Here is a 21,529-nt window from a genome sequence, read left to right on the forward strand (position 1 = left end):
ACCTTGGTTGCAGAGGAAAAAAGAGGCTAGAAACAGAGGAGCAGAAATGGGGTAGTGGGGGAGATTGCCTGAACAACTGTCAAATGGTACCCAGTTCTGGAAAAGCACAAAAAATGTGCACACACGGGTTCTTCCCACTTTAACCCCTGAGGAATTTGAGGGCTGCTCCTGAAACAGACTGGGCAGTGGCTAGTGACTCTCTAGGTATAAGAGTGTCCAGCCCTCCTCACCCAGGCTAGAGCTTAGCTTTTAAAAGAGGAAAGAGGTGCATGTGGGGGTGGAGGACAGGAAGGAAAAACACTTCTGGAATTGCAAAGTGAGGGCAGAGTCTATTTATATTGGGTTTAATTAACTCCTCTCCCTGGTGCCACTAAAGCAGCAATCACACTGCAGACGGTACTGATTTGATTGGCAAGAGATGTGCCAGGCAGCATATTAAGGGACCAGGCCCCTATAAATAGGACTAATCACAGCCCCTCGCTGGAAAATGGTAAGGAAGACATTAATCAGGCCTGGCACTGTGCCCTAGACCTGCTCTCCTAGGCACTACAGTGGGGCCCTTGGTTGCAATACAAGTAGGTAGGGATGGATGAGTGTGGCATGAAGGGCCTAGGAGGTTTCATTTGGGTTTAAAATGCTGTGACCTTGAGTAAGCTGCAGTCCCTGAATCTGATCCTTTCCATTTGCCATTCTCCAGACTGAGAACTAGCACGGCTGAGATGTGGTTATTCCCAATAATAATTTGCATATTTCACACAACGTACCACACCAACATCTTCACCCAGCTGGAGCCTACTCCTTTGCTCCCCCTGCTGGCTTCCCCAGCCCTTCCTCCTGCCCTCCTCAGGCCAGTACTTTTCATGATCTGAGATGACCATCCTGCTCTTCAGCTTTTCTCCAGCAGTGAGTTCCCCCTTTGCATACAGGCTTTCCAGATCTGTACTTGCCTTGAAAACTCATCAGGGCCCAGGAGTTACTCCTCACCTCCCACTTATTTTTCCTCCAATCAAATAACTAAAGCATGGTCAGCTGATACCCAGCCAACTGAAAAGCCTACCCCTCTGAGACCACAACACCTCTATGAAGAATGTTCCTCCCTCCCCTTCTTTGTATTTATACTGATGCAAGTTTGCTGGCCGTCCTAACTTATTTCTGTGCCTCTGTTCTCCCATAGGTAAGATCAGAAAGGGAATAAAGATGCAAGATATTTCCTGTACACATCTTCAGATGAATTCCTTGTTAGTGTATGCGTGTTTGCTCACACACATGCATGAGAGAAGAGTACATACACAACCTCCTCAAAAGGAAAGCAGCAAGCCCATTCAAGAATAGGACCGAATATACCTGATGAGTGGTTTACCTTCTGTTTGCAAACATCTACTGATCATCTATTCGGTGCAGGCCATGATCACAACAAAGATAAATAACACACTACACTAGCCAGGGAGATAGTCTCAAAAACAACTAAACTCAAATTAAATTCACTCTAATTCAGCCATGAGTACAAAGCTAAGGAGTGACAAATCCCTTTTGGAGTCAGGGGAGTCAGGAAAACGCTCTTGGCAGAATGTGTGCCTCTCGGTCAGGTGCGGTGGCTCACGCCTGTAACCCCAGCACTTTGGGAGGCTAAGGCAGGCAGATCACCTGAGGTTGGGAGTTCCAGACCAGTCTGAGCAACATGGTGAAACTCCATCTCTACTAAAAATACAAAAGTAGCCGGGCGTGGTGGTGCATGCCTGTAATCCCAGCTACTCGGGAGGCTGAGGAAGGAGAATCACTTTAACTGGGGAGGTGGAGGTTGCAGTGAGCCGAGATCGCACCACTGCACTCCAGCCTAGGCAACAAGAGTGAACCAGGTCCAGGAAGAAGGTGCAAAGATAGCATTCCAGGTAAAAGAAACAGCTGGAACAAAAAGTGTGTAGGGGAACAGCAAGTGGTCTTGAGTGCTGAGGGTACAATCACCCTCGGGGAAGTACTAGAAGAAAGAATGATAAACAGAGGCCACTTTGTTAAAAACACTCAAAATTACAGCTAGGAGTTTGAACTTGTGGCAGGAATGAAATGCTTAGACCTGTGCTGTCCAACATGGCAGCCACCAGGCACATGCAGCCACTGAGCACTTGAAATGTGGCTAGTCCAAATTGAGATGTGCTGTAAGTGTAAAACATGCACCAAATTTCAAAGACTAGAAAAAAAGAATGTAAAATCTCTTATTATTTTACATTGATTACATGCTAAAATAACCGTATTTGGGATATACTGGATTTAAAAATATATTACTCATTTCATCTGTTTCCTTTTACTTTTAGAAATCACATATGTGACTTAAATATTTTTCTTTTTCTGTCCTCTCACTCGTGTCCTGATTCCAAAGAAATGAGTCTCTGCTCTTTTTGGGCAGGAGATATCCTAGAATGGACTCTGACCTAAGCATCAAAATTAATGATCATAACGTTATCATTTTATGGCCCCTTCTTCCTGTATCTGGTAGCTTTTAAATGATGATCATGTAGATAACTTTTATTGTCCCTCATTCAGCAGACGGTATTTTCTTATGCTGCAATATGACTGCTAATAATACCTACATATGTTAGAACCATTCTGACTCCTCAAGAATCTCATTTAACTCTTAATATCAGTGAATTTATCATCATCCCCAATTTCAGATAAGGAAATGGGGTTAAAAAGACCAAATAACACTTTTTTCAACACCAAAACACTAGCTTGAGATAAAGCCCAGACTTGGATCTGTTGTCTGAATTCCAAGCTTTTTGTTATTTATTTTTTGTTCTTATGCATTAATAATGCAAATCTTAGTTCGAAAACTTTGTTAGTACTACCAACTGTAAGTCACCTTACCTTGATACTTTGTCTTTATAAACCTAAATTAGATCTGTTTTTGATAGAGGGAAGAACAAGGGAATCTAACACTAACCAGCCCCTAGTGTGTGGTCAACACTTTCCTTACTTTAGTATACATCACCCCAACTGTTTGTCTTCACCACACACTTGATTTTGTTGGGGCAAAAAGAAAAATTTTATCAAAAGTCGTCTTCTATCAGGGAGTTTAATAATGAGAAACCCTGGCTCCTCAGTTCCACAGTGGGTAATTGCAATTCATTCTAGGTCTGCGGTATTTCCTGCCTATCCATCTTGTTAACAACTCTTCAATGCGTTCCATGAATGCGTATTCTATAATAACGGTGTTTTTCTTGCATCTATGCCATGTTCATCAAGTTTTTTTCAAATTCTTTTTAAGCGACAAAACTTGTACATGTGTATCGCACAGTATTTCTAGTGGACAGCACTGCTTTACAGAATGTAGTGTAAACTGCGCACTCCCAGGAAAATGCAGACACCGCACGCCTCTTTGGGACCACGGTTTATAATTTCCGAGTGCTCGGAGCCCTTCCTGCAGACCGTTCTCCCACACCCCGCTCCAGGGTCTCCCCCGGAGTTACAGGCCTCGCTGTAGGCCCCGGGAACCCAAAGCGGTGTCAGAGAAGTGGGGTCCCCTAGGAGGGCGCAGGCGCTCCGGGCGGGCGGCAGCTGCGGAAAAGCCGCGCGAGGCTTCCCAGAATCCGGCCCGGGCGGGAAGGCGCAGGAGTGGGGAGGCGGAACCGCGACCCCGCAGAGCCCGGGTCCCTGCGCCCCACAGGCCTCGGCTTCCCTGCTAGGGCCGGGCAAGGCCGGGTGCAGGGCGCGGCCCCAGGGAGGAGGCTCCGGGGCAAGCCCCAGACGCCTCCCGGGCGGTCGGGGCCCAGCGGCGGCGTCAGCAGTGGAGCCGAGCACCGTGCCGCGGCCGCGGGACACAAGCTTGGCGCAGGCTTCTCGGTCAGGAAGGGTCCTGGTCCTCCCCCCCGCCTCCCTCCAGCCCCTCCCGGTCCCCGACTTCGCCCCGCCATCCCCCACGACCCCACTTCCCGCCGCCCCCGACGCCTCCTCACCTACGCGCCACCCTCCCGGAAGCTCCCTAGGCCGCTTCCGCTTCGCCGGAGCCGCTGGGTCCTAGCCCCGCCGGCCGCAGCCCGCCCGCGCCCCCGGGTCCTAACGCCGCCGTTCACCCTGCGCTGCGCCCTCCCCAAGCGCGGCTCCCGGACCCCGTCGACCCGGAGCGCTGGCCTAGCGGGCCGAGTCGTGGGCCTGAGCACGGAGCTCACGCGCACTCCGAGCTCCCGACGTGCACACGGCTCCATCTGTTGTCTTACGAGCGCCAGGCCGCCCTTACCCGTGCTTTCTGCTCTGCAGACCCTCTTCCTAGGCCTCCGTCCTTTGTCCCCTCGCTGCCTTCCCTTCAAGCTCGGGGTCAAGCTGTCCGCCAGCCTCGGCTCCTCCGGGCATCCCTCGGCCTGGGTGCGCCCCGGGGCAGGACCCCCAGCCCAGGCCCAGGGCCCGCCCCTGCCCTCCAGCCTACACCTTGACCTTCTTTCCTGCGTCTCTCAGCATACCTCACCTTGTCTTTACCTCTGTGGGCAGCTCCCTTGTGATCTGCTTGGTTCCCACCCCCCTTTAAGAATTAACTAGAGAAGCCAGACGCAGAAGTACAGATATCGTATGAGTCCACTTTTGTGAGGTGCCTAGAATAGTCAAAATTCATAGAGACAGAGCAGTGGTTGCCAAGAATGGGGAAGCAAGGCGGAGCCGGGCAGCTTGTGTTCAATGGGTCGAGTTTCAGGCTGGGGTGATGGAAGAGTGGTGGAAATGAATGGTGGTGATGGCGGCACAACAGTGTGAATCTACTTAATCCCACCGAACTGCATGCTTAAAAATGGTTTAGACGGTGAATTTTAGGTTATGTATGTTTTACCAGTTTTTAAAAAGCTAGTGAAAAGCTGGTAAAAAGAAAGAAAAGAGGCTTTTTTAAAACAGTTAAGTATGTAAAAAGAGCATCAGTCCAAAGTCCAGCAGTCTTCCCTCCTGGAATCCGTTGGCTTGACTCCGGCATTTTTGGCCCTTGCCTTTTAGGGTGGCCAGATTAAAACAGGATGCCCAGTTAGTTTGAATTTTAGATAAACAACGAAGAATTTCTTAGCATAAATATGTCCCAAGCTTAGTTTGGGACATACTTATGCTAAAAAGTATTATTGGTGGTTTATCTGAGATTCAAAATTAAGCATTTTATATTTTATTTGCTACGTCTGGCCACCCTCTTCTCTTCCTAATACTCTCTCCCTCTCCCAGTTTTGTCCGCCTTCCCTGCCCCCTCTTCTGGGGGAGTTGGATCGAATTGTAACAGAACATGCCACTGTCTCACTGGCTGCAGCATGTGGTCCCCTCACCAGAGGTAAGGAAGAGATGGATCTCCGCTCCTGTTGTAGACAGAATGTTTATGTCTTCCCCCAAATTCTTATGTTGAAACCCTAACCCGTAATGTGACGGTATGTGGAGATGGGCCTTTGGTAGGTAATTAGCGTTAGATGAGGTCGTCGGGTAGGGCCCTCATTATAGATCTGGTAAGAAAAGAGAGCATTGTCTCTCTGTCTCACTCTCTCCCTCTCGCTCTCTCTCTGATTTCTCTCTCCTCTCTCTCTTTCTCTCCTCTGTCTTTTCCCACCAAGTGAGGATGCAAAGAGAAGGTGGCTGTCTGCAAACCAGGAAGAGAGCCCTCACCAGGAACCCGTCCAACTGCCACCTTGAACTTGGACTTCCAAGCCTCCAGAACTGTGAGGGATAAATGTATGATTTTAAAGTCAACAGTATGTGGTATTTTGTTTTGACTAATGCAACCTGAAAACATTTTCCCGTCACTCCACCTGAGCAATATCTGAGTGGCTTAAGGTACTCAGGACACAACAAAGGAGAAATGTCCCATGCACAAGGTGCACCCATGCCCGGGTAAAGCAGCCTGGCACAGAGGGAAGCACACAGGCTCAGGGCTCTGCCATTCATTCTGTGTGTGACCCTGGGCAAGCCATGAATGGAGCTTCAGTCGCCCCATTTGTAATGGGATTTAATTGTGCTTGCCCTGCCTCCTTTTGAGGGCTGCAGAGAAAGGACATCAAAGTATTCTGTCATCTGGCTGGGCACGGTGGCTCACGCCTGTAATCCCAACACTTTGGTAGGCTGACGCAGGAGGATTGCTTGAGCCCAGGAGTTTGAGATCAGCCTGGGCAATATTGTAAGATTCCATCTCTACAAAAATAAAATAGCCAGGCATGGTGTCACGCACTTGTAGTCCCAGCTACATGGGAGGCTGAGGTGGGAGGATCACTTGAGCTTGGGAGGTCAAGGCTGCAGTGAGCTATGATTGTGCCACTGTGCTCCAGGCTGGGCGACACAGAGAGACCCTGTCTCCGAAAAAACAAAAAAAAGTACTTTGTAAGGTTTATTTCAACACACACAAAAAAGTGTATATGCTCCATGATGCCTGTGAATATACACACACCACATCATATACCAAGCCTGGCTGTGTCTTCTCACAAATGCGCTGCTAGGCACCACCCCCAGTTCCAGAACCACACCAGCCAGTTCACCCTCCAGATGGTTCACCCTCAACTTCATAAAAGTTCTTTACCTAATCTACTGACAGACTCATCCCAGACCTAATTTTAAAGATTTCCTAGGAGCTGAATTGCAAAGACTTTTACCCTCAGCCCCTGGAGCTGCATTGGGAATCCTTTACCTCAGCCTGGACAAAGAGCTGCAGGTCATTCTCATGTGTGGACATGGAAGCCCTGCCTGCCTTTGCTGGTCAGCTGGGCCGAGTGGGCCTAGGGAATTAAGGCTGCAGGGTTGGTCCGACGCAGTCTTGCTGAGGCTTGCCAGCATCCGCCAGCTTCCTGGATTTCCCAGGATCCATGAGCATGGACTTTAGGAATTCCTGGTGGAGGAGTGAAGAAAATGCGGCAGGGTGTCCTGAGCCCTGATCTACAGGAAGAAAACTGGACATAAGACGGACGACTTAGTTTAAGATGTTCCCTACTCAGCCTCTAGCTTTTTTTTTTTTTTTTTTTTTGAGACGGAGTCTCGCTCTGTCGCCCAGGCTGGAGTGCAGTGGCGGCTCGATCTCCGCTCACCGCAAGCTCCGCCTCCCGGGTTCCCGCCATTCTCCTGCCTCAGCCTCCCGAGTAGCTGGGACTACAGGCGCCCGCAACCGCGCCCGGCTAATTTTTTGTATTTTTAGTAGAGACGGGGTTTCACAGTGGTCTCGATCTCCTGACCTTGTGATCCGCCCGCCTCGGCCTCCCAAAGTGCTGGCATTAGAGGCGTGAGCCACCGCGCCCGGCCCAGCCTCTAGCTTTTGTACTACAGTTCCGGGAGCGCACTCCCCTCTCCTGAAAACCACGTGCCTCTCCAGCATTAAATTTCACCAAGATGTTTGCTTGTGGGAAAGGCTTCCAAGGATGCCTGGAGAGAGGAGGATGGAAATGTCCCGCTCTCTAAACAGACAGATGCAGCCAGACAGAAAATAGTTTATCTTGCTGAGGTTTCTAACATCCTTGAAAGAGGCCTGGGTCCAGAAATCTACCCAGAGGGCTCTCTGTTGTGCAGGCAAAGATAAGGACCTTCCCTGTGGGGGTTCCAGAGCCAGTTTTAATAAACGCCCATGGGTGACTGTTCAGAGTGAGTTCACACCATCCTGACCTGCCCTGAGTTAGACCTTGCAGGGTCTTCCTCCTCTACAAAGCCTCTGCAGCCCAGGAACCTCCCTTTATCTGAAATGAACAGCATTTGAAGCTTCACCAGACAGACCAGACAGCCTCGCCCTCGTGCTGTGCTCTTTGGGTTGTTCTCTGAGAGGCAGTAGAGCCTCAGGTTACTCGGAAGGGAAGGGCTTTGGGACTAGACTGCGCCTGCTGGAGTCCTCATTCTGCTGCATGGCCATGTGATCTCAGGCATGTTACCTGTGCCTCAGTTTTCACTCTCTCAATATATGGTAACTGAATCTGTCTTTGTAGTAGGATTCAGTGAGTTAACATATTTGAAGTGCTTAAAAATGATGCCTGTGTCCACAGATTAATGAATGAATACACAAATTGTGGTGTGGGCATACAGTGGAGTATTAGTCATGAAAAGGAACACAGAGCTGATCCATGGCACCATACGGCTGAATCTCAAAAGCATTAGGTTAAATGGAAGAAGCCAGACACAGGTCACCTATTATGCAATTCCATTTATAGGAAATATACAGAATGTGTAAATCAGTGGAGAAAAAAAGCCAATTGGTGATTTCCAGGGGCTAAGGTGAGGGGAAAATGGGAAGTGGCTGCTTCATGGGTACAAGGTTTCGTTTTGAGGTGATGAAAATGTTTTGGAACTACACAGAGATCCTGTTTGCACAGCATTGTGAATTTACTGAATGCCACTGACTGTTCACTTTAAAATGGTCAAATTTATGTGAATTTCACCTCAATTAAAAAAAGAAAAAAAGGACGAGACGTGGTTGCTCACACCTATAATCCCAACACTTTGGTAAAAGGTGAACAATTTTTTTTTTCTTTTCTTTTTCTTTTTTTTATACTTTAAGTTCTAGGGTACATGTGCACAATGTGCGGGTTGGATACATAGGTATGCATGTGCCATGTTGGTTTGCTGCACCCGTCAACTCATCATTTACATTAGGTATTTCTCCTAATGCTATCCCTCCCCCAGCCCCCTACCCCCCTGACAGGCCCCGGTGTGTGACGTTCTCTGCCCCATGTCCAAGTGTTCTCATTGTTCAATTCTCACCTATGAGTGAGAACATGCAGTGTTTGGTTTTCTGTCTTTGGGATAGTTTGCTCAGAATGATGGTTTCCAGCTTCATCCATGTCCCTACGAAGGACGTGAACTCATCCTTTTTTATGGCTGCATAGTATCCCATGTTGTATATGTGCCACATTTTCTTAATCCAGTCTATCATTGATGGACATTTGGGTTGGTTCAAAGTCTTTGCTATTGTGAATAGTGCCACAATAAACATACACGTGCATGTGTCTTTGTAGTAGCATGATTTATAATCCTTTGGGTATATACCCAGTAATGGGATTGGTATTTCTGGTTCTAGATCCTTGAGGAATTGCCACACTATCTTCCACAATGGTTGAACTAATTTACACTCCCACCAGCAGTGTAAAAGTGTTCCTATTTCTCCACATCCTCTCCAGCATCTGTTGTTTCCTGACTTTTTTTTTTTTTTTTTTTTTGAGACAGAGTCTTGCTCTGTCGCCCAGGCTGGAGTGCAGTGGTGCAATCTGGGCTCACTGCAGGCTCCGCCTCCTGGGTTCACGCCATTCTTCTGCCTCAGCCCCCCGAGTAGCTGGGACTACAGGCGCCCACCACCACGCCTGGCTAATTTTGTTTCCTGACTTTTTAATGATTGCCATTCTAATTGGCATGAAATGGTATCTCATTGTGGTTTTGATTTGCATTTCTCTGATGGACCAGTGATGATGAGCATTTTTTCATGTGTTTGTTGGCTGCATGACTGTCTTCTTTTGAGAAGTGTCTGTTCATACCCTTGGCCCACTTTTTGATGGGGCTGTTTGTTTTTTTCTTGTAAATTTGTTTAAGTTCTTTGTAGATTTTGGATATTAGCCCTTTGTCAGATGGGTAGATTGCAAAAATTTTCTCCCATTCTGTAGGTTGCCTGTTCACTCTGATGGTATTTTCTTTTGCCTTGCAGAAGCTCTTCAGCTTAATTAGATTTCATTTGTCTATTTTGGCTATTGTTGCCGTTGCTTTTGGAGTTTTAGTCATGAAGTCTTTGCCCATGCCTATGTCCTGAATGGTATTGCCTAGGTTTTCTTCTAGGGTTTGTATGGTTTTAGGTCTAACATTTAAGTCTTTAATCCATCTTGAATTAATTTTTGTGTAAGGTGTAAGGAAGGGATGCAGTTTCAGCTTCCTACATATGGTTAGCCAGTTTTCCCAGCACCATTTCTTAAATAGGGAATCCTTTCCCCATTTCTTGTTTTTGTCAGGTTTGTCAAAGATTCAATGGTTGTAGATGTGTGGTGTTATTTCCGAGACCTCTTTCTGTTCCATTGGTCTATATCTCTGTTTTGGTACCAGTACCATGCTGTTTTGATTACTGTGGCCTTGTAGTATAGTTTGAAGTCAGGTAGCGTGATGCCTCCATCTTTGTTCTTTTGGCTTAGGATTGTCTTGGCAATGCAGCCTCTTTTTTGGTTCCATTTGAACTTTAAAGTAGTTTTTTCCAATTCTATGAAGAAAGTCATTGGTAGTTTGATGGGGATGGCATTGAATCTATAAATTACCTTGGGCAGTATGGCCATTTTCATGATATTGATTTTTCCTATCCATGAGCATGGGATGTTCTTCCATTTGTTTGTGTCCTCTTTTATTTCATTGAGCACTGGTTTGTAGTTCTCTTTGAAGATGTCCTTCACATCCCTTGTAAGTTGGATTCCTAGGTATTTTATTCTAGCAATTGTGAGTGGGAGTTCACTCATGATTTGGCTCTCTGTTTGTCTGTTATTGGTGTATAGGAATGCTTGTGATTTTTGCACATTGATTTTGTATCCTGAGTCTTTGCTGAAGTTGCTTATCAGCTTAAGGAGATTTTGAGCTGAGACGATGGGGTTTTCTAAATATACAATCATGTCATCTGCAAACAGGGACAATTTGACTTCCTCTTTTCCTAATTGAATACCCTTTATTTCTTTCTCTTGCCTGGTTGCTCTGGCCAGAACTTCCAACATTGTGTTGAATAGGAGTGGTGAGAGAGGGCATCCTTGTCCTGTGCCAGTTTTCCAAAAGAATGCTTCCAGTTTTTGCTCATTCAGTATGATACTGGCTGTGGGTTTGTCATAAATAGCTCTTATTATTTTGATATATGTTCCATCAATACCTAGTTTATTGAGAGTTTTTAGCATGAAGTGCTGTTGAATTCTGTCAAAGGCCTTTTCTGCATCTATTGAGATAATCATGTGGTTTTTGTCATTGGTTCTGTTTATGTGATGGATTACGTTTATTGATTTGCATATGTTGAACCAGCCTTGCATCCTAGGGATGAAGCCGACTTGATCATTGGTGGATAAGCTTTTTGATGTGCTGCTGGATTTGGTTTGCCAGTATTTTATTGAGGATTTTCACATCAATGTTCGTCAGAGATATTGGTCTAAAATTCTCTTTTTTTGTTGTGTCTCTGCCAGGCTTTGGTATCAGGATGATGCTGGCCTCATAAAATGAATTAGGGAGGATTGTTTCTTTTTCTATTGATTGGAATACTTTCAGAAGGAATGGTACCAGCTCCTTTTTGTACCTCTAGTGGAATTTGGCTGTGAATCCATCTGGTCCTGTACTTTTTTTGGTTGGTAGGCTATTAATTATTGCCTCAATTTCAGAGTGTGTTGTTGGTCTATACAGAGATTCAGCTTCTCCCTGGTTTAGTCTTGGGAAGGTGTATGTGTCCAGGAATTTATCCATTTCTTCTAGATTTTCTAGTTTATTTGCATAGAGATGTTTATAGTATTCCCTGATGGTAGTTTGTATTTCTATGGGATCAGTGGTGATAGCCCCTTTATCATTTTTTATTGTGTCTATTTGATTCTTCTCTCTTTTCTTCTTTATTAGTCTTGCTAGCAGTCTATCAATTTTGTTGGTCTTTTCAAAAAACCAGCTCCTGGATTCATTGATTTTTTGAAGGGTTTTTCGTGTCTCCATCTCTTTCAGTTCTGCTCTGATCTTAGTTATTTCTTGCCTTCTGTTAAGCTTTGACTTTGTCTGCTCTTGCTTCTCTAGTTCTTTTAATGTTAATGTTTAATGATCTCTAGTTCTTTTAGATGTTAGGGTGTCAATTTTAGATCTTTCCTGCTTTCTCTTGTGGACATTTAGTGCTATAAATTTCCCTCTACACACTGCTTTAAATGTGTCCCAGAGATTCTGGTATGTTGTGTCTTTGTTCTCATTGGTTTCAAAGAACATCTTTATTTCTGCCTTCATTTCATTATTTACCCAGTAATCATTCAGGAGCAGGTTGTTGAGTTTACATGTAGTTGTGCAGTTTTGAGTGTGTTTCTTAATCCTGAGTTCTAATTTGATTGCACTGTGGTCTGAGGCAGTTTGTTGTGATTTCTGTTCTTTTACATTTGCTGAGGAGTGCTTTACTTCCAACTATGTGGTCAATTTTAGAATAAGTGTGATGTGGTGCTGAGAAGAAAGTATATTCTGTTGATCTGGGGTGAAGAGTTCTGTAGATGTTTATTAGATCCGCTTGGTGCAGAGCTGAGTTCAAGTCCTGTATATCCTTGTTAACCTTCTGTCTCATTGATCTGTGTAATATTGACAGTAGGGTGTTAAAGTCTCCCATTATTACTGTGTGGGAGGCTAAGTCTCTTTGTAGGTCTCTAAGGATTTGCTTTATGAATCTGGGTGCTCCTGTATTGGGTGCATATATATTTAGGATAGTTAGCTCTTCTTGTTGAACTGATCCCTTTACCATTATGTAATGGCCTTCTTTGTCTCTTTTGATCTTTGTTGGTTTAAAGTTTGTTTTATCAGAGACTAGGATTGCAACCCCTGATTTTTGTTTTGTTTGTTTTGTTTTCCATTTGCTTGGTAGATCTTTCTCCATCCCTTTATTTTGAGCCTATGTGTGTCTCTGCACATGAGATAGGTCTCCTGAATACAGCACACTGTTGGGTCTTGAACCTTTATCCAGTTTGCCAGTCTGTGTCTTTTAATTGGGCCATTTAGCCTGTTTACATTTAAGGTTAATATTGTTATATGTGAATTTGATCCTGTCATTATGATGTTCGCTGGTTATTTTGCCTGTTGGTTGATGCAGTTTCTTCATAGCATCAATGGTCTTTACAATTTGGCATGTTTTTGCAGTGGCTGGTACCGGTTGTTTCTTTCCGTATTTAGTGCTTCCTTCAGGAGCTCTTGTAAGGCAGGCCTGGTGGTGACATAATCTGTCAGCATTTACTTGTCTGTAAAGGCTTTTATTTCTCCTTCATTATAAAGCTTAGTTTGGTTGGATATGAAATTCTGGGTTGAAAATTCTTTTCTTTAAAAATTTTGAATATTGGCCCCCACTCTCTTCTGGCTTGTAGGGTTTCAGCCAAGAGATCCGCTGTTAGTCTGATGGGCTTCCCTTTGTGGGTAACCTGATCTTTCTCTCTGGCTGCCCTTAACATTTTTTCCTTCATTTCAACCTTGGTGAATCTGACAATTATGTGTCTTGGGGTTGTTATTCTTGAGGAGTATCCTTGTGGTGTTCTCTGTATTTGCTGAGTTTCAATGTTGGCCTGCCTTACTAGGTTGGGGAAGTTCTCCTGGATAATATCCTGAAGAGTGTTTTCCAACTTGGTTCCATTCTCCCCATCACTTTCAGGTATACCTATGAAATGTAGATTTGGTCTTTTCACATAGTCCCATATTTCTTGGAGGCTTTGTTCATTTCTTTTTACTGTTTTTTTCTCTAACCTCGTCTTCTCACTTTATTTCATTAATTTGATCTTCAGTCACTGATACCCTTCCTTCCACTTGATCGAATCGGCTATTGAAGCTTGTGCATGTGTCACGAAGTTCTCGTCCCATGGTTTTCAGCTCCATTAGGTCATTTAAGGTCTTCTCTACACTGTTTAAATTCTAGTTAGCCATTCATCTAACCTTTTTTCAAGGTTCTTAGCTTCCTTGCAATAGGTTAGAACATGCTCCTTTAGCTCGGAGAAGTTTGTTATTATCAACCTTCTGAAGCCTACTTCTGTCAACTCGTCAAAGTCAACTTCCGTCCAGCTTTGTTCCATTCCTGGCAAGCAGCTGCAATCCTTTGGAGAAGAGGTGGAGGCACTCTGGTTTTTAGAATTTTCAGCTTTTCTGCTCTGGTTTCTCCCCATCTTTGTGGTTTTATCTACCTTTGGTCTTGGATATTGGTGACCTACAGATGGGGTTTTGGTGTGGATGTCCTTTTTGTTGATGTTGATGCTATTCCTTTCTGTTTGTTAGTTTTCCTTCTGACAGTCAGGTCCCTCAGCTGCAGACCTGTTGGTGTTTGCTGGAGGTCCACTCCAGACCCTGTTTGCTGGGGTATCACCAGGGGATGCTGCAGAACAGCAAATATTGCAGAACAGCAAATATTGTTGCCTGATCCTTCCTCTGGAAGCTTCGTCCCAGAGGGGCAGCCACCTATGTGAAGTATCTGTCGGCCCCTACTGGGAGATGTCTCCCAGTTAGGCTACATAGGGGTCAGGGACCCACTTGAGGAGGCAGTCTGTCTGTTCTCAGAGTTCAAATGATGTGCTGGGAGAACCACTGCTCTCAAAGGTGAGAGATTTATACGATCTGAAGAGCAACTAGAGTATAATCCCAACACTTTGGGAGGCTGACACAGGAGGATCAGTTGAGCCCAGGAGTTTGAGACCAGCCTGGGCAACAAAATGAGACCTGTCTCTATAAAAAATAAAAAATTAGCTGAGTGTGGTGGCATGCACCTGTAGTCCCAGCTACTCAGGAGGCTGAGGCAGGAGGATTGCTGGAGTCCAGGAAGTCAAGGCTGCAGTGAGCCTTGGTCACACCACCGCACTCCAGCCTGGACAGCAGAGTCAGATTCTGTCTGAGAAAAAAAAAAAAAAAAAAAAGATGCTGTGGCATAAGAAGTGCCCTACAAGTACTCACTGTTTTTATCCTGCATGTATTCTTTGACTTTCACCAATGTGAGGTCCAAGGCTATGTTTGATACTTTCTTCTCCTTTTTGGTGTGGAAATTTACTGCATATGAGGTGGAATCAAAAAAAGTAACAGCTTGAAAGACCTCAGAGATCACAGAGCTGATGCTTCACCTATAGAGGAAATGAGGAGGAAATGGGGAGGAAATGGGGAGGAAATGAGGAGGAAATGGGGAAGAAATGCTACTGGCCTTTTCTGTGTCCTTCCGGGAAACCTTTCCCTTTCCTCAGATCCAGGATGAGGAAAACACAACAATGTACCTGTCACCATTCTCTCAGCACAATTATTGATTGTTTGCCCTGTGCCTTCAAGCAAGCCAGGGAAGGAGACACACAATCAGATGATGCGAGTGAGATGCGCGTTTTGATAGGCGCCACGGAGGGGAGCCAGGTGCCTAGGAGCACTCACAGAGGAGCTCACCCAGTTAAGATTACTTTCTTAACTGTGGCCAAGAGAAACCCGACTGCAAGCTCAAGCACCAGGGTTCGTATTCTCCACACAACAGGAGAAAGGAGGTCAGCAGCATGGGGCTGACGTGGTGGCTCCATGGTGCCTTCAGGAACCCATGACTTCCTTCTACTCTGCCTGAGAACGTGGGTTTCAGCCTAAGACTTCTAATATGTGTGGCCATTCACAGGTGCTGCATCAGAGTCCCAGGTGGGAAGAAGGCAAGCATACACAAAAATGGTAAAAGGCAGAAAGGAGCCCAATCTCTTTCTTTTTAAAAAGCTTTCCTAAGAATCTCCACCCAGCGACTTGCTCTTACGTCTTACTGTCCAGCACTAGACCACACGACTGCTTCTAACTGCACAGGAGTCTTAGGATTCTATGACAAAGAAGGGGAGGGTAGGCAAAGGGCAGCCAGCTGTGCAGCATCTGCGGGAGACATCTAACCCTTGGTGGAGGGGTCGTGGTGCTGGGAGAAGGCCTTCTGGATGGTGTGACAGCAGAGATAAACTTAAAGGCCAAGTAGGGGTTACCCTGGTGAAGCAGGGCAGGGTTACAAGCATTCCAGCAACATGAAACAGCATGAGTGTTTTAATTAAAAGAAGGCAGTTGGCCGGGCGCGGTGGCTCACGCCTGTAATCCCAGCACTTTGGGAGGCCGAGGCTGGCGGATCACGAGATCAGGAGATCCTGGCTAACACGGTGAAACCCCGTCTCTACTAAAAATACAAAAAATTAGCCGGGCATGGTGGCGAGCGCCTGTAATCCCAGCCACTGGGAGGCTGAGGCAGGAGAATAGCATGAACCCAGGAGGCGGAGCTTGCGGTGAGCCCAGATCGCACCACTGCACTCCTGCCTGGGCAACAGGGCGAGACTCCGTCTCAAAAAAAAAAAAAAAGAAGAAGGCAGTTGCTGTAACCAACTATAAACAAATAAAGGCTTAAACACAATGGAAGCTAATTTCTCACTAAGAAAACGTCCAAATCCGTGATACTTTAAGTCAAAGACCCAGGTTCCTCCCATCTATGGCTCTGCCATTGCGAATCTGGGTCTTCCATGATTGTCCTGCTCCTTGGAAGTGGGAAGAGCAGGCGGAGGCCACGTGGGAGGTTTCAGGGACAAGCCTGGAGGCAGCGTGCATCACTCCCGGCAGAGTCCATTGGCCAGTGCTGGCTCCGATGGCCACATCTCACTGCAGGGGCAGCTGGGAAATATAGTCTGGCTGTCTGCCCGGAGGAAGAGTAGCCAGTTTCTGCTGCTGATGATCAGGAGGTGAGAAAATGTTCAGTCGGGCAGGGAGTGGGAATAGGCAAGACCACAAGCAGTTTGGTGCCCCTGAAAGGGAGAGGGGTGGAGAGGAGACTAGAGAGAGGGGTAGGAATACTGGATTCCACTGACCACATGCTGGATGTCATGTTTAGCTTGCCTCCTCTGTGCCAGGCTAGGCGCTTGCTGCTTTACATATATAATCTCAATTCTGTGAGGGCATCCAACCTGTGGGAAAAGAGCTGTTTGTTTCAAATGCCACTCCTGCTTCCTAACAAGTGTTTAGAGCTTAATCGTGTGCAAGATACATATACAATGTGTAATACTTACAAGAATTTGGCGGGGAAAATATTACCATCATTCCCTTTTACGATTGGAGAAAAATGAGGCTTTGAGGGGTATAAGAACTTGCCCAAGGTCGGCCAGGTGCAGTGGCTCATGCCTATAATCCCACCACTTTGGGAGGCTAAGGTGGGAGGATCACTTGAGGTCAGGAGTTCGAGACCAGCCTGAGCAACATAGTGAGACTTTGTCTCTATAAAACAAAGATAATAATAAATAAATAAATAAAAAGAACTTGTCCAAGGTCAGACAGGCAGCCTCTTTTTCTTTCTTTCTTTTTTTTTTTTTTTTTTTTTTTTTGAGACGGAGTCTCGCTCTGTCACCCAGGCTGGAGTGCAGTGGCCGGATCTCAGCTCACTGCAAGCTCCGCCTCCCGGGTTCATGCTATTCTCCTGCCTCAGCCTCCCGAGTAGCTGGGACTACAGGCGCCCGCCACCTCGCCCGGCTAGCTTTTTGTATTTTTTAGTAGAGACGGGGTTTCACCGTGTTAGCCAGGATGGTCTCGATCTCCTGACCTCATGATCCACCCGCCTCGGCCTCCCAAAGTGCTGGGATTACAGGCGTGAGCCACCGCGCCTGGCTGCAGCCTCTCAATAAGCACACATATCCTCTATATTATACTACCTCTCGTGGAGGATCTCCTGTGTTCTGCAAAGTTCTGGACTTGAGCCAGAATGTGTTATAATCCTGGGATCATGGCCAGTGGGCTTAGGAGAAACCATCACTTTATCATGCCAAAATGAGGCTCCCCCAGGTTTGCTCAGGCTTACCTATAGTCAGCAGCATCGGGGTCAGGAAAGACTTCATGAAGCCATAAATGCATCCTTCTCAAGGCAGCAGCTGGCTCTCCCAGGTGAGCGAGGACTCCATTTTCACAGGGAGGGCATGGGAGCCTCGGCACCCATCTCTGAGCCCAGAATGACCCACCTGGAGACCTTACGGCTCTCCTGCCACCCCCAATTCCTGCCCCCTCTGCAGCCTTGGGGGAGAATGGAGCTCAGGGGCCTGCCCTCCGTAGGGTGAGAAAGGGAGCCTGAAGCCTGGTGCCCACTGCCCCAGCTGCTCTGCATTACAGGAGCTGCGCCCTTCCTTTCCTGGCACAGGGTCCACAGCCCCGAAACCCCACTTGTGTGGGAGCTGGGCACAGGGCAGCAGAACTAATCCTTGGAACAGCTCAGGGAAGATTATCTGAGCCACTGTCAGCAGCGGTGCCGCTGGCTCATTTCCAGATAGAGGGAGGCCAGAGCCAGGGGCCTGCCACACGTGGGAAGGCTGGGGAAGAGGAGGCCAGCAGAGGTGTCCTGGCTGTGGGTGGCTCTGAGGGGGCTCTCAGGGGTGGGGCTAAATCTCAGGGGCAGGATTATGCAAATCAGACCAATTCTAGCCAGAGATCTAAAGCTTGAGGAAAAAAAAAAAAAAAAGACCCGCCTGGGGGAAGGAATTTAAATTATAAAAACTTAGACGTATGAAATGTGAAATCATCCCTTAGGTGCTTATTTAACAAGGAAATCATCCTGACACAATGAGCCATATGTGAAAAGTCCTCCTCCCCCAACACACCCCAACGGGCACTACCCAAACTGCTACCACCCAAGTGCTGGCATCCTCCCTGTCCTGAGACACCCCTTGTCTCATAAGAGAAGCAACCACAGGAGGGGTGACAGGAAGGCAAGACATGACTTCCTCAGGCCCAGTTTGGGGTGGGGAGAAAGCCTCCTGATCCTGGAAGCAAGAATTTGGCCAGAGCAGAAGTAATCAGTATGCAGATTGACTCTCTGGTATGTTAATGTTTACGCATAGATTATGAGGACCAGGTGAAAAGTGGGCCAGGGGAGCCAGCTGTGTGTGTGAGTCGTGGGAGGCTGAGATGAGGACAGGAGGGAAACTGGTTCCGAAGCTGCTGGTGATGGGGTGGGGGTGCCGGGAGGAAGGGAGGCAGTTGTTTGAATGTCTGCGTGAAAAAGGGGAGGACAGCGGGGTCTGGGTGAATTCGGGCAACTATTTGGACCATGGAGAAAGCTGCCTATGTGCGGCTGAGGACCTGAACCATTGATTTGTTTTTTAACTAATGCAAAGATAAATATAAAAATTGGTACTCCATCCAGTTACCAGAAAACATTGAATTATGTGTGAGACAACTTGGGTATGTGAACCTACCTTTTCAGTGTAAATTCAGTGAAATCTAAATACAGATCCTATACTTCCAATAAAAAGGTAACATCCAAACTCAGATGTCCTATAAGTATAAAATAAAGACCTTCTAGGACTTAGTATGAAAAGGGATTTTTTTTTTCAGGTACCTCATTAGTCGTTTTTAAAATAGGATTGCATGTTGAAATCATAATCTTTTGGATATATTGGGTTAAGTAAATGTCTTATTAAAGTTAATTTCACTTAAAAATGCTTAATGTAGCTACTAGAAATTTTAAAATTATGCATGTTGCTCACCTTATGTTTCTATTGGACGGCTCTCTCTAGACATAAAGGCTGCCCAGAGGGACCTCACTCTGGCTTCAAGGAGAAGAGAGGAATTAGGGAGGCCAAGCAGAGGCTCCTGAAGGCAGGACAAAGGGTGGCTTGGTAGGGCGGGGATAGGGTGCACAGAGAAAACTCCAACGCTTAAGAAGGTGTTTCCCGGAGCAGGCTGTGACATATCATTTATATGAGGCTTAGGAGCCCCTCAGATGCCCCCAGATCTGCACTCCTGAATTCCCCTGGGCCCCTGCCATCTTTGTTCCCATGCTGGCATAGTGGTCTTACCTCCGGCAGTATCACCACCACTGGGCGCAAGCTTCTCCAGCACAGCAGCTGTCTTATTTCTCCTGGTACTCCCGGTGTTCACACCATGCTGCACTCACAGAAGATTCTTTGGTAATATTTTGTGGACAGACAGAACGCAGTCGAAGGAAGAGCTGTCTGTGAGAGTGGGCTGAAGTGTGCGTTCGGCTCCAGAGACCTTAAGGAGGGGAGGCCAGGTCCTGAGTGAAGTTGAAGGGGAGGGGCTGAGGCCGGCTGGCAAGGAGTCTCCTCCCCTGGGGAAGTTCCAGGGACCTCTCAGAAGTGCGAGCGGACGGTGCTAGTGTCAGTCCAGTGACACAGCCCAGACCCTGCCTTCCATGGGGTTTCACAGGAGCCCCGAACTGCTCTTCTGCTTCCATTTTTGCCCCTTCAGTCTATTCTCAACAGGGAAGCCGGAGCACCTTAACCATGTCAGATCATGTGGCTCCTCAGCTCAAAGCCTCATCTCAGACGAAAGCCCTGGTGCCTTAAAAATGGCCCAGGTGGTGACAGACAGACTCTATGGTGAACAGACTGCTGCTGGATATCTGGGCTCGGAGGACTCGCCACTGCTCAAAGGCACTGAGGATTTTAGCGCTAGAAGCTGGAGGAGAGGGATCCTTGTTAGGTAGGAGCAGAAAGCTTAGAAAAATGGTCACCTGCAGTTATGTGGAAAACGCATGTAAGTGATACATTGGGTATGCAGCTGAGGAGCTTTCCAAGTAAAATGTTGAGGGTGCTGCCTGGTTTCTTCTTAGTGCTTATAATACAGTGTGAGAGAAGAGAGAGAAATTGAGAAAGAGACTGGTTTTTAAACTGTTAAAATTGAATCAGGACTTGATGATTTTGAAAACTGTCCGTCTCCCCACATGGCAAAAGATGCTGAAATTAACAAACGGCTTCTGAGCATGTGGCGTAGGGTGTAACTGTACAGTCTTTTGTTGACTCTGCATAAAGATCAAAGGATGGGAGTAGCGATGAGTCACACAGAGACCTGTTGCAAGAGATTAAGGGTGTACCATGCAGAACCTCTCAACCAAACCTTAGGGCCTCTGGGAAGCTTCAGTGAATTATCCCGGGGGCCATCTTGGCAGGAGCTGAAGGTAGAAAGGTAGAGAAGAGCTTATCTCTAACAGATTCCTGGGTATGGCTCTTGACAAACCGACTGTGAGCCCCACTGAAACCCACAGAAGACAGGCAAAGGGTTTGAGAAAGCTGTTTCACCCAGAGTGCTGGCAGATTGGTCTGTAAGGGACAGAGTGCAAAATGAAAGAAGACTGTCAGAGCCCCATACTCGACTGTCAAGAAGAAGGCTGATAAAACTACTTGGCTGCAAACACATGGATCTTTCTTGAAAAAAGAAGGAAGACCCAGAGGCGGAAGCCCAGAAGGCGGAGCCAAGAGACATGGAATATTCCCACATCTTAAACCTATTTAGGGAACACCAGCATTTGTCCCGCTGGATTTCAGAATCACCATTCCTTCATCCCTCCCCTGCTACCTCTTTCTGAACAGCAATGTCTCAAGCTTTACCCACCATTGTGTGTTGCATATGTAGGAGGCAGATAACTTGTATCTTTAGTTTTCCAGATCAGAGGAACATCCAAAGAAATCTGTTCTACACCTAAACCCAATTTAGATGAGATTCTGGACTGGAAGATGAGGGATCTTGAGAGGGGTGAATGTACTTCACATGCATAAGGGACGTGAGAGGATAGGCTGTGGTGGCAGATACTAAGGTGACCCTCACAACCCCCACCTCTGCCATTCACACCCTTGAATAATCCCCTTCTCTGGTTGTAAACAGAACCTGTGGCTTGCTTATGAAGGTGGCAGTATATATGTGATTCATGTACTGACCATATTATATAACATCACTGGCCGAGCGCAGTGGCTCATGCCTGTAATCCCAACACTTTGGGAGGCCAAGGCGGGTGGATCACCTGAGTTCGGGAGTTCGAGACCAGGCTGGCCAACATGGCAAAACCCCACCTCTACTAAAATACAAAAATTAGCTGGGCATAGTGGTGCATGCCTGTAATCACAGCTACTCGAGAGCCTGAGGCAGGAGAATCGCTTGAACT

General features: G+C 46.7%; 1 protein-coding gene and 1 pseudogene across 2 annotated transcripts in view; both read right to left on the minus strand.

Moving 5' to 3' along the window:
• The window catches only part of WASHC1 (WASH complex subunit 1), a 108,233-nt gene that overhangs the window by 13,321 nt on the left and 73,383 nt on the right, over positions 1–21,529 (minus strand). Inside the window, exon 2 of one of the 2 annotated variants that reach the window (XM_050747086.1) lies at positions 3,948–3,974. The gene's annotated coding sequence lies outside the window, so the exon portion shown is untranslated. Of the gene's footprint in view, positions 1–3,947; positions 3,975–4,228; positions 4,637–21,529 lie in introns of those variants that run through there. The other variant, XM_050747087.1, reaches the window with a different exon arrangement.
• On the minus strand, positions 16,249–17,453 carry LOC126930255 (proto-oncogene c-Rel-like; annotated as a pseudogene).

This window comes from Macaca thibetana, chromosome 11 (genome assembly GCF_024542745.1).
Source record: "Macaca thibetana thibetana isolate TM-01 chromosome 11, ASM2454274v1, whole genome shotgun sequence".
Taxonomy (NCBI): Eukaryota; Metazoa; Chordata; class Mammalia; order Primates; family Cercopithecidae; genus Macaca; species Macaca thibetana.